We start from the raw sequence: 9,954 nt of genomic DNA, 5'->3' as shown, positions 1-9,954 counted from the left end.
ATGCTGTTAGATGTGAATAGAGGAAACACTGGTGTTGTTTCAGGTGCCAGTTAGACATGAAATAAGACCCACAAAGCTTTTGAGACGAAATTGTATTGCTCTGTAAAGTTTTAACAGTGGGACTTTAACAGACGTAGGAGGCCATCAGAACCCTGAGCAGTTGTGTCTGTCACTGCTAAAGAATTACACTGCTCGGCAAAAGTGGCCAAACCTCCCACCTAACCATCCATTCCTGTGCCTTGACTGACTGTGGTATTTTTATAAGAGAAATAGTTCAACACATTACATTATAACTTGTTCCGAGAGGGTACTGGCTCATTTTGACAGAGCGCCAGAGGCAGAGACACACACGACACAAAACATCTGAGACAAATAGTCTTCAGGGTGCAGGCTGGTCCGAGGCAGAGGTCGGCCAATCTCAGTCCTCCAGCAACACTTTGATGAACATAAAGTAAGAGAACTGCCCGATCCCAATCAATACACTCTCAAGGCAGAGACCTACCGCACACAGATAAATACACAACCATAAGCACACAAACACACACGCTCAGAGATAAAGAGATTCTTCTGAAAAGCGACTCGAGGGACAAATAGAAGACACAGCTGCCTTCAGAAGCTCATGGAGTCAAAATAAAGCTGATAACACGAGATCATAGAGGCTGGGGTTCACAGTGATTTTAGAGCAGCTGAGGGACACTGGGAGTCATGGCACACGGGCACACCATGCTCAAATCATAGCCTTGCTTATTGATTCTTATAAAACAGACAGTTGTGGTCCTTGATTATAATTGTCTGAGCCGCGTTGGAAGAGGTTGTAAAATACCCCATAAACACACGTCTTTGACTGCTTTGCATTAGCATTACTGCGCCAGAGATGGAGCATAAACGTGGATCGTTCCTGCAACATTACAGGCACTTGGACTACAGTGACAGAAGGAGATGCTGGATTGGTTTCTTTGCTTCTGCTACGACGCAATCAAAACACATTTCCAGGGCCTGAACCAACCCTGTCTGTCATCCAGAAACTTAAAAGACTCCATGGTTGTGTCACAATATGACTGACTAATCACTATTTAGTCCTCTAAATGAAGCCATCAGGACACAGGTGTAGGTACAACAGGCCCCACTTCAGCCTGGTACCTGCAGCCACTTCTGGACTCAGCCCTTTAATATCTGCCAACATTAAAGGATAATTAGATGTAGTTGTTGTCGTTGTTATTGTCTAATGATGTGTACTGTTTTCTAGGTGTTTCTTGTCCCACGAACTGTGAGGCTGGATCTCTCCTTCCGGTAGAATAAACCAACCTGCGATCAGGATCACTGGCATAACTGACGACAGTTTCCACAAGTAGACGATGAATGGCGATATCCAGAAATGACCCCCCCCCCCCCGTGTTCGTTCTCTCCACTGGTTCTGTGCATGGCTGCGTCCGTGTGTTGCCTGGCAACCTTGAGCCTCTTTCACAGCAGACATTTTGACATTTGTCATAGTTGGAAAAACAACAGGTGCTATTGATAACATGAAGACCGGCTCTGTTGGGTTCAGTCGCCCCCAGTAAGACACGAGTGTGTGACAGTGAGCCAGCAGGAACAACACCAGGACCCTGAAAGGGAAGCAGCCATTATTGATTTGATTTGCACCTGTGCTTTTCCTACTGTGACGTGTTGAAATGTCACTGAATACATTTGTTGCCTAAAATTTCTTTAGCTGTAAACTGACCTTGTTTGGCTTAGTGCTTTTACAAAACCCTTACATCATATATCTTGCAAGTTTTTATAAAAAAAACATATCGCATAAAAAGCGCCATAATTTATTGATAGCAATTAATCATTCTCCTTACAAGCTATGTAGTTCTTCTATATGAGACTTGAATATTTGTCAAGATTAAAGTGAAAACAAAAGTGTAGGCAAATCTGTTTGGAATTATGCAAATAATGACACCCTATGATCCCGCAATGCCACACTCACTTGTCATCTCATACATATTAAAATTTACCATCCGAATGGTGTTGAATAAATTATACTCAATAAATAAAGATGCAACCATGTATTTTAGTTTCAGAGATGAACTTCCCCCTCAGATCTGATTTGCATGAAAACGATGGATCCCAAGCACTGTTTGCTTATCCTTCCCACCCACTCCCTAAGAGAGATAAATAACCGGGCATTTACCCAATCATCAGTAGACTGAGAATCTCAAGTGGGGCGCGAAGACCCTCCGACAAACAAACATGGAAGGAATTATACCAAAACCAACATTGTAAAAGAAAGTGGAGTAGAAGGGAGATGAGGGGGATTGAGGGCAACACAAGGTAGAGTCATCGTGAATGCAGTCAAGTACTCGAGGGTCCTGCGTCTTCCTGCAGCCTGGCAGGCTAATCCCAACACAAACGTCAGTTCACAAGATTTCAGAGAGTGCAGCGAACTTCAGGTGAACTCAGTGGCTCTCACCAGGGAACGGGCCAGGGAGGAGGGTCAAGAACACAGGTAGCTGTGGAGCTGTCTAGTGATACTCGCATCAAGTTTAGACTCACACAGTCAGAACTCAGTGGGACGCGTCTGCCTCCTGCCTCTGAAGAGAGTCCATGCCGAAGATAGGACGGGAGAAAGTCAACAATAAAGTAGGAATTTCTCGTGGATCATTTTTTATTTCAAATCAACAAGTAGAGATACTTCAAACAAGACCGGAGGCTTTTGCATTTAGTGGTGGGAGAAGAAGTGGCACGAGAAATCCTGCGGCAGGGTCTTGCCTGTAATGATGCCTCGGATAGAAGACGTGAAGCAGACCAGTGAACTTAGCAGCCAGCAGTGTGAATGTGGCCGAGATGTGAGTGAAGCCAGCAGCAGATTTGGCATTAGACACCAGCGAAACTCCACAAGGTCAGCAGCTCTCAACCCGCATCAGATCAGTGAGGATGAGATTACAGAGAATTCTGCCTTAAAGGGGGTCGAGATACTCAAAGACTCATACACAAACATCTGCAGGAGCGCAGGCAAGTAGTGTACACTCAGAGCAGCTCAAGACAGATCGTGATCACACACGCACAAACACAATGATACACTTGTCTTTGCTGTATGTGTCCTCAAGGGCACGGCTATCGATGTGATGAGACACTTAATACATCATACAAGCTTCAAAAGACACAAACACGCTGCCGCCGCCGCCGCACTCTCCGACTAAGATCAGAGTTGCAATAAATGTCATCCGTGTCTCTGGATGTCTGCCATCATGGTGCAGGATAATGAGCAGTATTGGTGATTGACCTAATTTCCACCATGTCCAAAGCACTCCTCCGCCTCCTGTGCCCACAGACATGAACATGCATAAAAAGGCATTAAATCTTGTTTACGTATAAAGAGGGCACAGTCAATGTCACAATGGATTGCTGAATGGGAGCGGAGGCTGATAAAAGAGAGAGCCGGACAGAGAGGAGAAGAAAGAGGTCAACCCACCACTCCACTGGAGTACTTGCTAAAAGTGTCCCTGAGTGCATGTGTGTGTGTCTGTTTGTGTACACGTCTCTTAGCGCCTACGCTAAATAAGATAAAGACGTTATGAGTTTAGTTAGAGTTTTGTAAAAACTGCAGTGGGAGAGATAAAAGACGATTCGACAGCATGAGCGGTGACAGACACAAGCCACATTTGGAGCAGCCTGTGTATTCTCAGTGTGCAAAACTAACTAAATATCATTGAAGAATACTGCTCAATACCGTGGAATATATGCAGCGCTTGCATTGACAAAATAGACCTACTTATCGCGCCAGTGTATTTGCAGTGCTCCAGCACAAATGCCAAAGTTGTTTTCTGCAGAGCTGTGCACATTTAAGGAGGTCTTCTCACCCCGCTTTCTTATTAGACACATATCCCAGCTACCAACTGCCTCTGTCAGCACACACATCACCACACACACGCAAAAACACATGTCTCCAAGGGCATTCTCATACATGCATGCAAAGGCCCATGCACAATCATGGCATATGCACGCAGACACACACACACACCACCCACGCACACACACGCGGGCAAATACCCCTTGGCTCCCGAATTCAGGCTGCTATAACTGTGTGGGCCATTTTTAGCTCTTTAATAATACTTGAATAGTTGTTACCTGAGATAACCCCAGGGAGAGGAAAAACAATTCCAGTCTCCCACAAGCTCTGGAGTTTAATCCTCTCTCGCATCCTGGGGAAATAATGCTTCCTCTAATAATTCCTTTGGTCCTTCAGTTCAACATTGATGTCCTTTTGTGTTGGCTGAGGCCATTAGTTCTGACACATGTATAATTGATTATCATATTAACAGCTAAAATCATTAAGATCATTTTTTTCCGGGGCCGTGGGGATAGACAAGGTGCATAATGGCTTTGAGCAGTCGGATCCATAGCTTGTCCCCTTTGCTTTAGTCGGAGGTGTAGCCATGTGACCACGGGACCCTGCAGTGTTGTTCTTGTCTTTCTTTCAGTCCCTTTTTCACCCCGGCTGTTTATTCCAGTGTCACAGGTTAGCCCGGTCGGCCTCTGTCAGAGGAGTGGGGCTCATGCTGTATACAAGGATATATGGGAGGAACACAGTCATCCGTGCCCTCTTCACTGAAGTTCAGAGGTCACCAAACAATGTTATTCAGGGGGTCCAAGAGTTCACAAACAGAGAGAGAGAGAGAGGGAAGAAAACAAGAGAAAGTGGTTTCTGTGGCACAGTGCGATAAATGAGCAGAACACAAATTACTTTAAGCGTGTTTCCGTGAGCCAATTCAAAGGGCAGTGCTGGGCCAGCACTCTTTGACCTAATCTAAAAGGAGCGATTAGTGAGCAGAGAAAGAAATGTTTCCAGAGAGAGCAAATACTAGTTCATGTGTACAAGTGCACACACAAGTTTAACACCAAGTAATATAAGTCTGAGTGAGAATGTTTAGGAGTTTTAAATAAGTGAAAGTAAACCAAATTAAAGCCTTATAAAAAGTAAAAGAATGTAAAAAAAAAAAGATGCCATGCAAATTATGTAAAGTTGCTTTACACGTGCAATGAAGTTAACAGGTCACCTTCCAAAATTCTTCCTTCAAAAACAAACCCTGCAAAATGTACCCTTGTGAGACCTAAGCATTTATAGACAATCTTGTGCGAGCGAGTGGGCGTGTTGATGACATTTCTTACATGAGCACAAACTGTCAGAATACTAATGTCTCAGGATGAAAAAGAGGAGCCGTACACGTAGAAGACACCGACTGAGCCGTCAACTTGAAAAGAAAACGAGATACGAGAGCTGGGGGCTGATGCAAGTTATGATGTAAACAATTCCGTGTTGGAATTGATACGTCGTGTCTTGCGTCCTGTATTCTTCTTTAGCTCCTCCCCAGACCTGAATGTTTTGGACATTTTTAAAAACGTCGTATTCTTCTGCTGAGTTCTTCATAGGTGAAAGGCAAAAAATTTCCTGGGCCCAATTCTATAGACATTTGCTCGAGTTGAAAGTGACTAACGCCTGATTACCTTACCATCATGTCACACTTGTGTCAACATTTTAGATTTATGACCGAATATCTGTGAAACTTCGCCTCCTGACAAAAGTCAACTCCCGCACAGTGTGCTGTTGATATTTCTGAAAAATACAAAATGAAGGGAACATTTAATTATTGGAGATTGTGAACATTTCATGAGAAATATTCATCAGTTAAATGAGAAAGTTTAATGAGAAATATTCATCAAACAGTTGCTGAATTCGATTAATTTGAATCCTCTTAAGGATCTTAGATAAGCCACAATGAATTGTACTTATTTAAAGTCCTTATTTGCCTGTTTGTGTGTGCACTTCAGTTCGATCCAACACACAGAGGATATACTTTTTTTCTGAGCACAATAGAAGGGTCACACAGTGGTTAATGGAGGATTGGGGCGGTCTCTGACGTCAAAGGATAGTTGGTGGGATGCATCGCGTTATCTGTAGCCCGTGTCCCATGGTTACCATATGCCGAACACCACCAGGGACCTGGGCTGGAGAAAGCTGGGTGACGCACAAGACACACACACACGCTACAGGACAGCTGGCACCCAGCACCAACGCACACAAACGCACCTATCGCGGCAATAATGTGATTCCACTGCACCTGAATGCAGCACTGACGTCTCGCTCACACAGAGGGAGGTGTTTCTAATTCCATCCTGGGCTGGAGAGAGCACAGAAGGCTAATATCTACAGAATCTCCAACCGGGAGAGGTAACACACCTCTATCCCCACGAGAGCGTCCTGGCGGAGAGAGATAGATGGAACAAGGGAGAAAGGGAGAGAGATACATGCGGAGAGGGGGACGCTGCCAGACAGAGAGAGGGGGAAAAAAGGTCTGAGACAGAGTCAAAGACAGAGGCAGGCAGAAGGGAAAACAGGAGGAAGAGAAAGCAGCCCATTATCTCTGTGTAGCGTCCTGGAAGGAACAGCCTGTTTGTAGAGTGATACCTATCAGCTCCCTGGCTGTCTCGGGAGATATTACCGCTCTATGGTGTACTTTACCAAGATAAAACATCCCTGTGTCTGGTAGAACGACTCACACAGATAGTGGCAAGGTGAAAGGGGAAGTAGCAGAAAGACTGTCTGACAGATTGACAGACAAAAGACCGGCGGAATAGCGGATCACCTCCTTATAAAAAATGCATGTGAAAGCGTAATGGATAAAAATATGCAGAATATATCATTCAGCAAATCCTCGTGTCAAACTATACTTTACATGACAGAGCAGGCACTGGTACCGTCATGTCCCAGCATGTGTCAAACCCACAAGGGTATATCATTGAGTCTGAAAACATTTTAAATGTGAGTCAAGCGAAACAAGAACATCCAAATGCTTCAGAGTGAGAATGTGCTGCATGTGTACACACATACTCTGCTACGTGTGCACTTTTGTTTGTATTGTGTTTCGACAGCAAATGTTTCAGCCGTGTGCTGCAGTCACAGAGAATCTCATCATCGCCGAATCAGAAATGCATCAAGTTTTCCATATGGAGATTCGTTTTTTGATGCGAAAAAGACTTGGGGAAGTTGCCTGTCACGTTGGGATTTAGTGATCTTCCAGACAATCCTGTTTAATGTCCCCCAGCCTGTCAGCCACCTCTGATGATTCACCCTGCTGTGTCTGTGCCTGTCTGGCAGTCTGTCTCTCAGTCTGTCGTGCCGCTCCCGGGGCCCCAGATTGAATAAGTAATGATTAATATCAACACAGCCACTGACACAGCGACTGATTTACCGCAGCCATTGATCCAGACCTTGAGATGTCACCGAAAAAAAGGTGCAGATTGAACCACAGGCAACGTTTTTGTGAGACTAAATTATCTGAGCTCGACAACCCAAAAATCCGTGTGCATTGCTGAAAAAGACACACTAAAGAGAATTTAATTTTTGCTCTTCAAAGCAGTCCTCTCTTTAATCTACTGTTCTTACACCTGCTCAAAATATATAAGTATGAAATTAATGTCAATTTTTTTTTTATTTACTCCACAGTGTTTGCAAAGCAGTTGCTAAGTAAAGATTGGGCTCTTTACTCAGACTAAATACAAGTTAGATTATACAAACATCGGGATAAAGACAAGATACGATCAAACTTAATTGATCCCACACCGGGAAAATTCCCTTGTCACAGCACCAAGTCAGAATGAGGTAGACAAGAGAATACAAATATGGACCAAGGCAACAGAATATAAAAATATACAGAATATCTACATAATATACATCCTTCTCTCCAGAAAAATATATTTGCAACGTGCATTGGTACAGGTTGATTGTACAAGAATTTAAAAGCATAAAGTTGTACTCTGATACAAAAATAGGATACTAATGTGCAAAAAGATATCATTTATATGATTGATGTGATTATGCTGCACAGCTAACACATCACTGTTCCTGTGAGATCTATCAAAGCCAGGAATGAGAGTCGACTTGTGGTTAAATAAGCAATTTGATCTCCAACAGGTCTTGATCAGAGAGCAGGCTGCTACAATATGTGCACCCACAAATATGATGGAAGAGTAATGTTCAAGACTAAATATCCAACTGTTGAAAACGAATTATTTCTATAAATATATCCGACTTTCTCTTGTCGTTAAGTGACATTAATCATCTCCCTCGTGTGTTCAGGCACGAACCTGTCCGTCAGTTGAAACTATCCTAAAGCACAACAAATCAACAACAATGTACTGGAAACAACACAGCAACAAATATATATATATATATATATTTTGAACAGAAGGAAACGTAGAGGCAACATTGCTATTTTTTTATACATATTGTTTTGTCTTGACCTGAATCACACAGATTTATCCTCTACACTGCTATTTTGGATATTTGGGTTTAGTCTCAGTTTATCGGCTAAACTATCAGGCTGCGTTTTATCATCATGAAGTATTACTTATTATCTATATAAGTTGTTTGCCAGCCCTATCTTAGTTAGAGTCAGCTGCACCATAGCATTTGTAAAAATAATCCATCCGAGCGCTCAAAATCCCCCTTAAAAAAGTCCAGGTAACATTATATACAGTTTACATAATTCTCCTTTATACTTTTACACATTCAGCCACAGATGCTGAGCAGCATTGGCATCCAGGAGGTTGGGTCCGAGCCTTAAATATAATAATTTCAATATTCACTTTCCTTTTAGCTTTGTTTTGGTCTCCTCTAGTTCCTGAGGGGAATATTTGGCTCTTAAACTGGCCCATGCTTCACTGTTTCCAGCAGAAGCCTTTGTGGTGTCTGCTGTTTTGTGCTGGACTGGTAGAGCAGAGAGGAGCTTATCAAAACAACAGCAAACCACTGCCCACTGCATTTGGAAACAAGTTTGACGAGTAGAGTAAGCAGTAAGAGGTTGTAATAATAAGGAGTAAAGAATTATAGAAAGAGCACGCACTGCGGAAGTAAAAGATGGAAAAAGTCTGCTTGCTGACCACATGAACATTTCCACAATGAGATGTCAGTCAGGCAGCTAGTCAGTTTAAATATGTATTGATGGTCTCCAGAGTTGAACTCAATGTTATTGTCTCAGTCAAACGGTACCTTTCCTTTTTGAGGTGTTTATTAAGGCTACACTTTCTACTCACTGTTTTTTTTTTTTATCAACTGGACACATTATGAAAAGAGAGAATCCGCCTGACGGTAAACTAAGCATGAGGACAGGATCATGTGTCCTGTATGAAATGCCGATACAGGAAAGATAATTTGCTATGATCTCCCACACACTCTCCTCTCCTCTCGACGGTAGGAGCCCTACACATGACACCTAGATGTAGACTCTCACACACACTTACTCACCTCAGACCTAAAGCTGAGCAGTCCACAGAGAGGAGAGAGAGGGCCTAAAAAGAGGTTAAATGACATTACAAAAGACAACCCAATTAAATTATGAAAGATATTCTTATTTTAACCAAGTCTCAAACTCAGTGATCTGTAATGGGAGTCCTGTGGCTTATAAAAGCTTTTCCCTGAGATAATCAGTCCCTCTCAGTTTCCTTCTCCCTCTTTCAACCAAGCTCTCCCACACACATGTAACACACAGACACACTCACACACACATATAGACACACTCAGAGCGACCGAGACGCCACCAGTTGCACTTAGATCTCTGCATGCAGTCAGAGTGCCTTGCAACTGTGACTGAACTTCAATGGCCGACCACCTCCAGATTTAGTTTGAAATTCATGAGGAAACAACTCATTCTGAATTTGTTCATGGTCCTTTACAGTAACGGCAGAATTCATGAAATCTCCGGTGTAGCCCTTATTAAAAACACACACTCATGTGCTCCATTCTGGGACTCCTTCGAAGAAGCTAAGATCCATCTTAAGGATTTTATCCTGACAGAATAAATCTTAACTCTTCCCATATGCTGTAAATATCTTCACTTGTTTTGTTTTACCAGCCTTCTCCGATGATTGTTTCCCTTTGTCTTTTCCTGCTATCGTGATTCTATTTTATTTATC

This window comes from Pleuronectes platessa, chromosome 7 (assembly GCF_947347685.1).
Source record: "Pleuronectes platessa chromosome 7, fPlePla1.1, whole genome shotgun sequence".
Classification (NCBI taxonomy): domain Eukaryota; kingdom Metazoa; phylum Chordata; class Actinopteri; order Pleuronectiformes; family Pleuronectidae; genus Pleuronectes; species Pleuronectes platessa.
The sequence above is the reverse complement of the archived record's forward strand: the minus strand, read 5'-3'. Positions refer to the sequence as shown.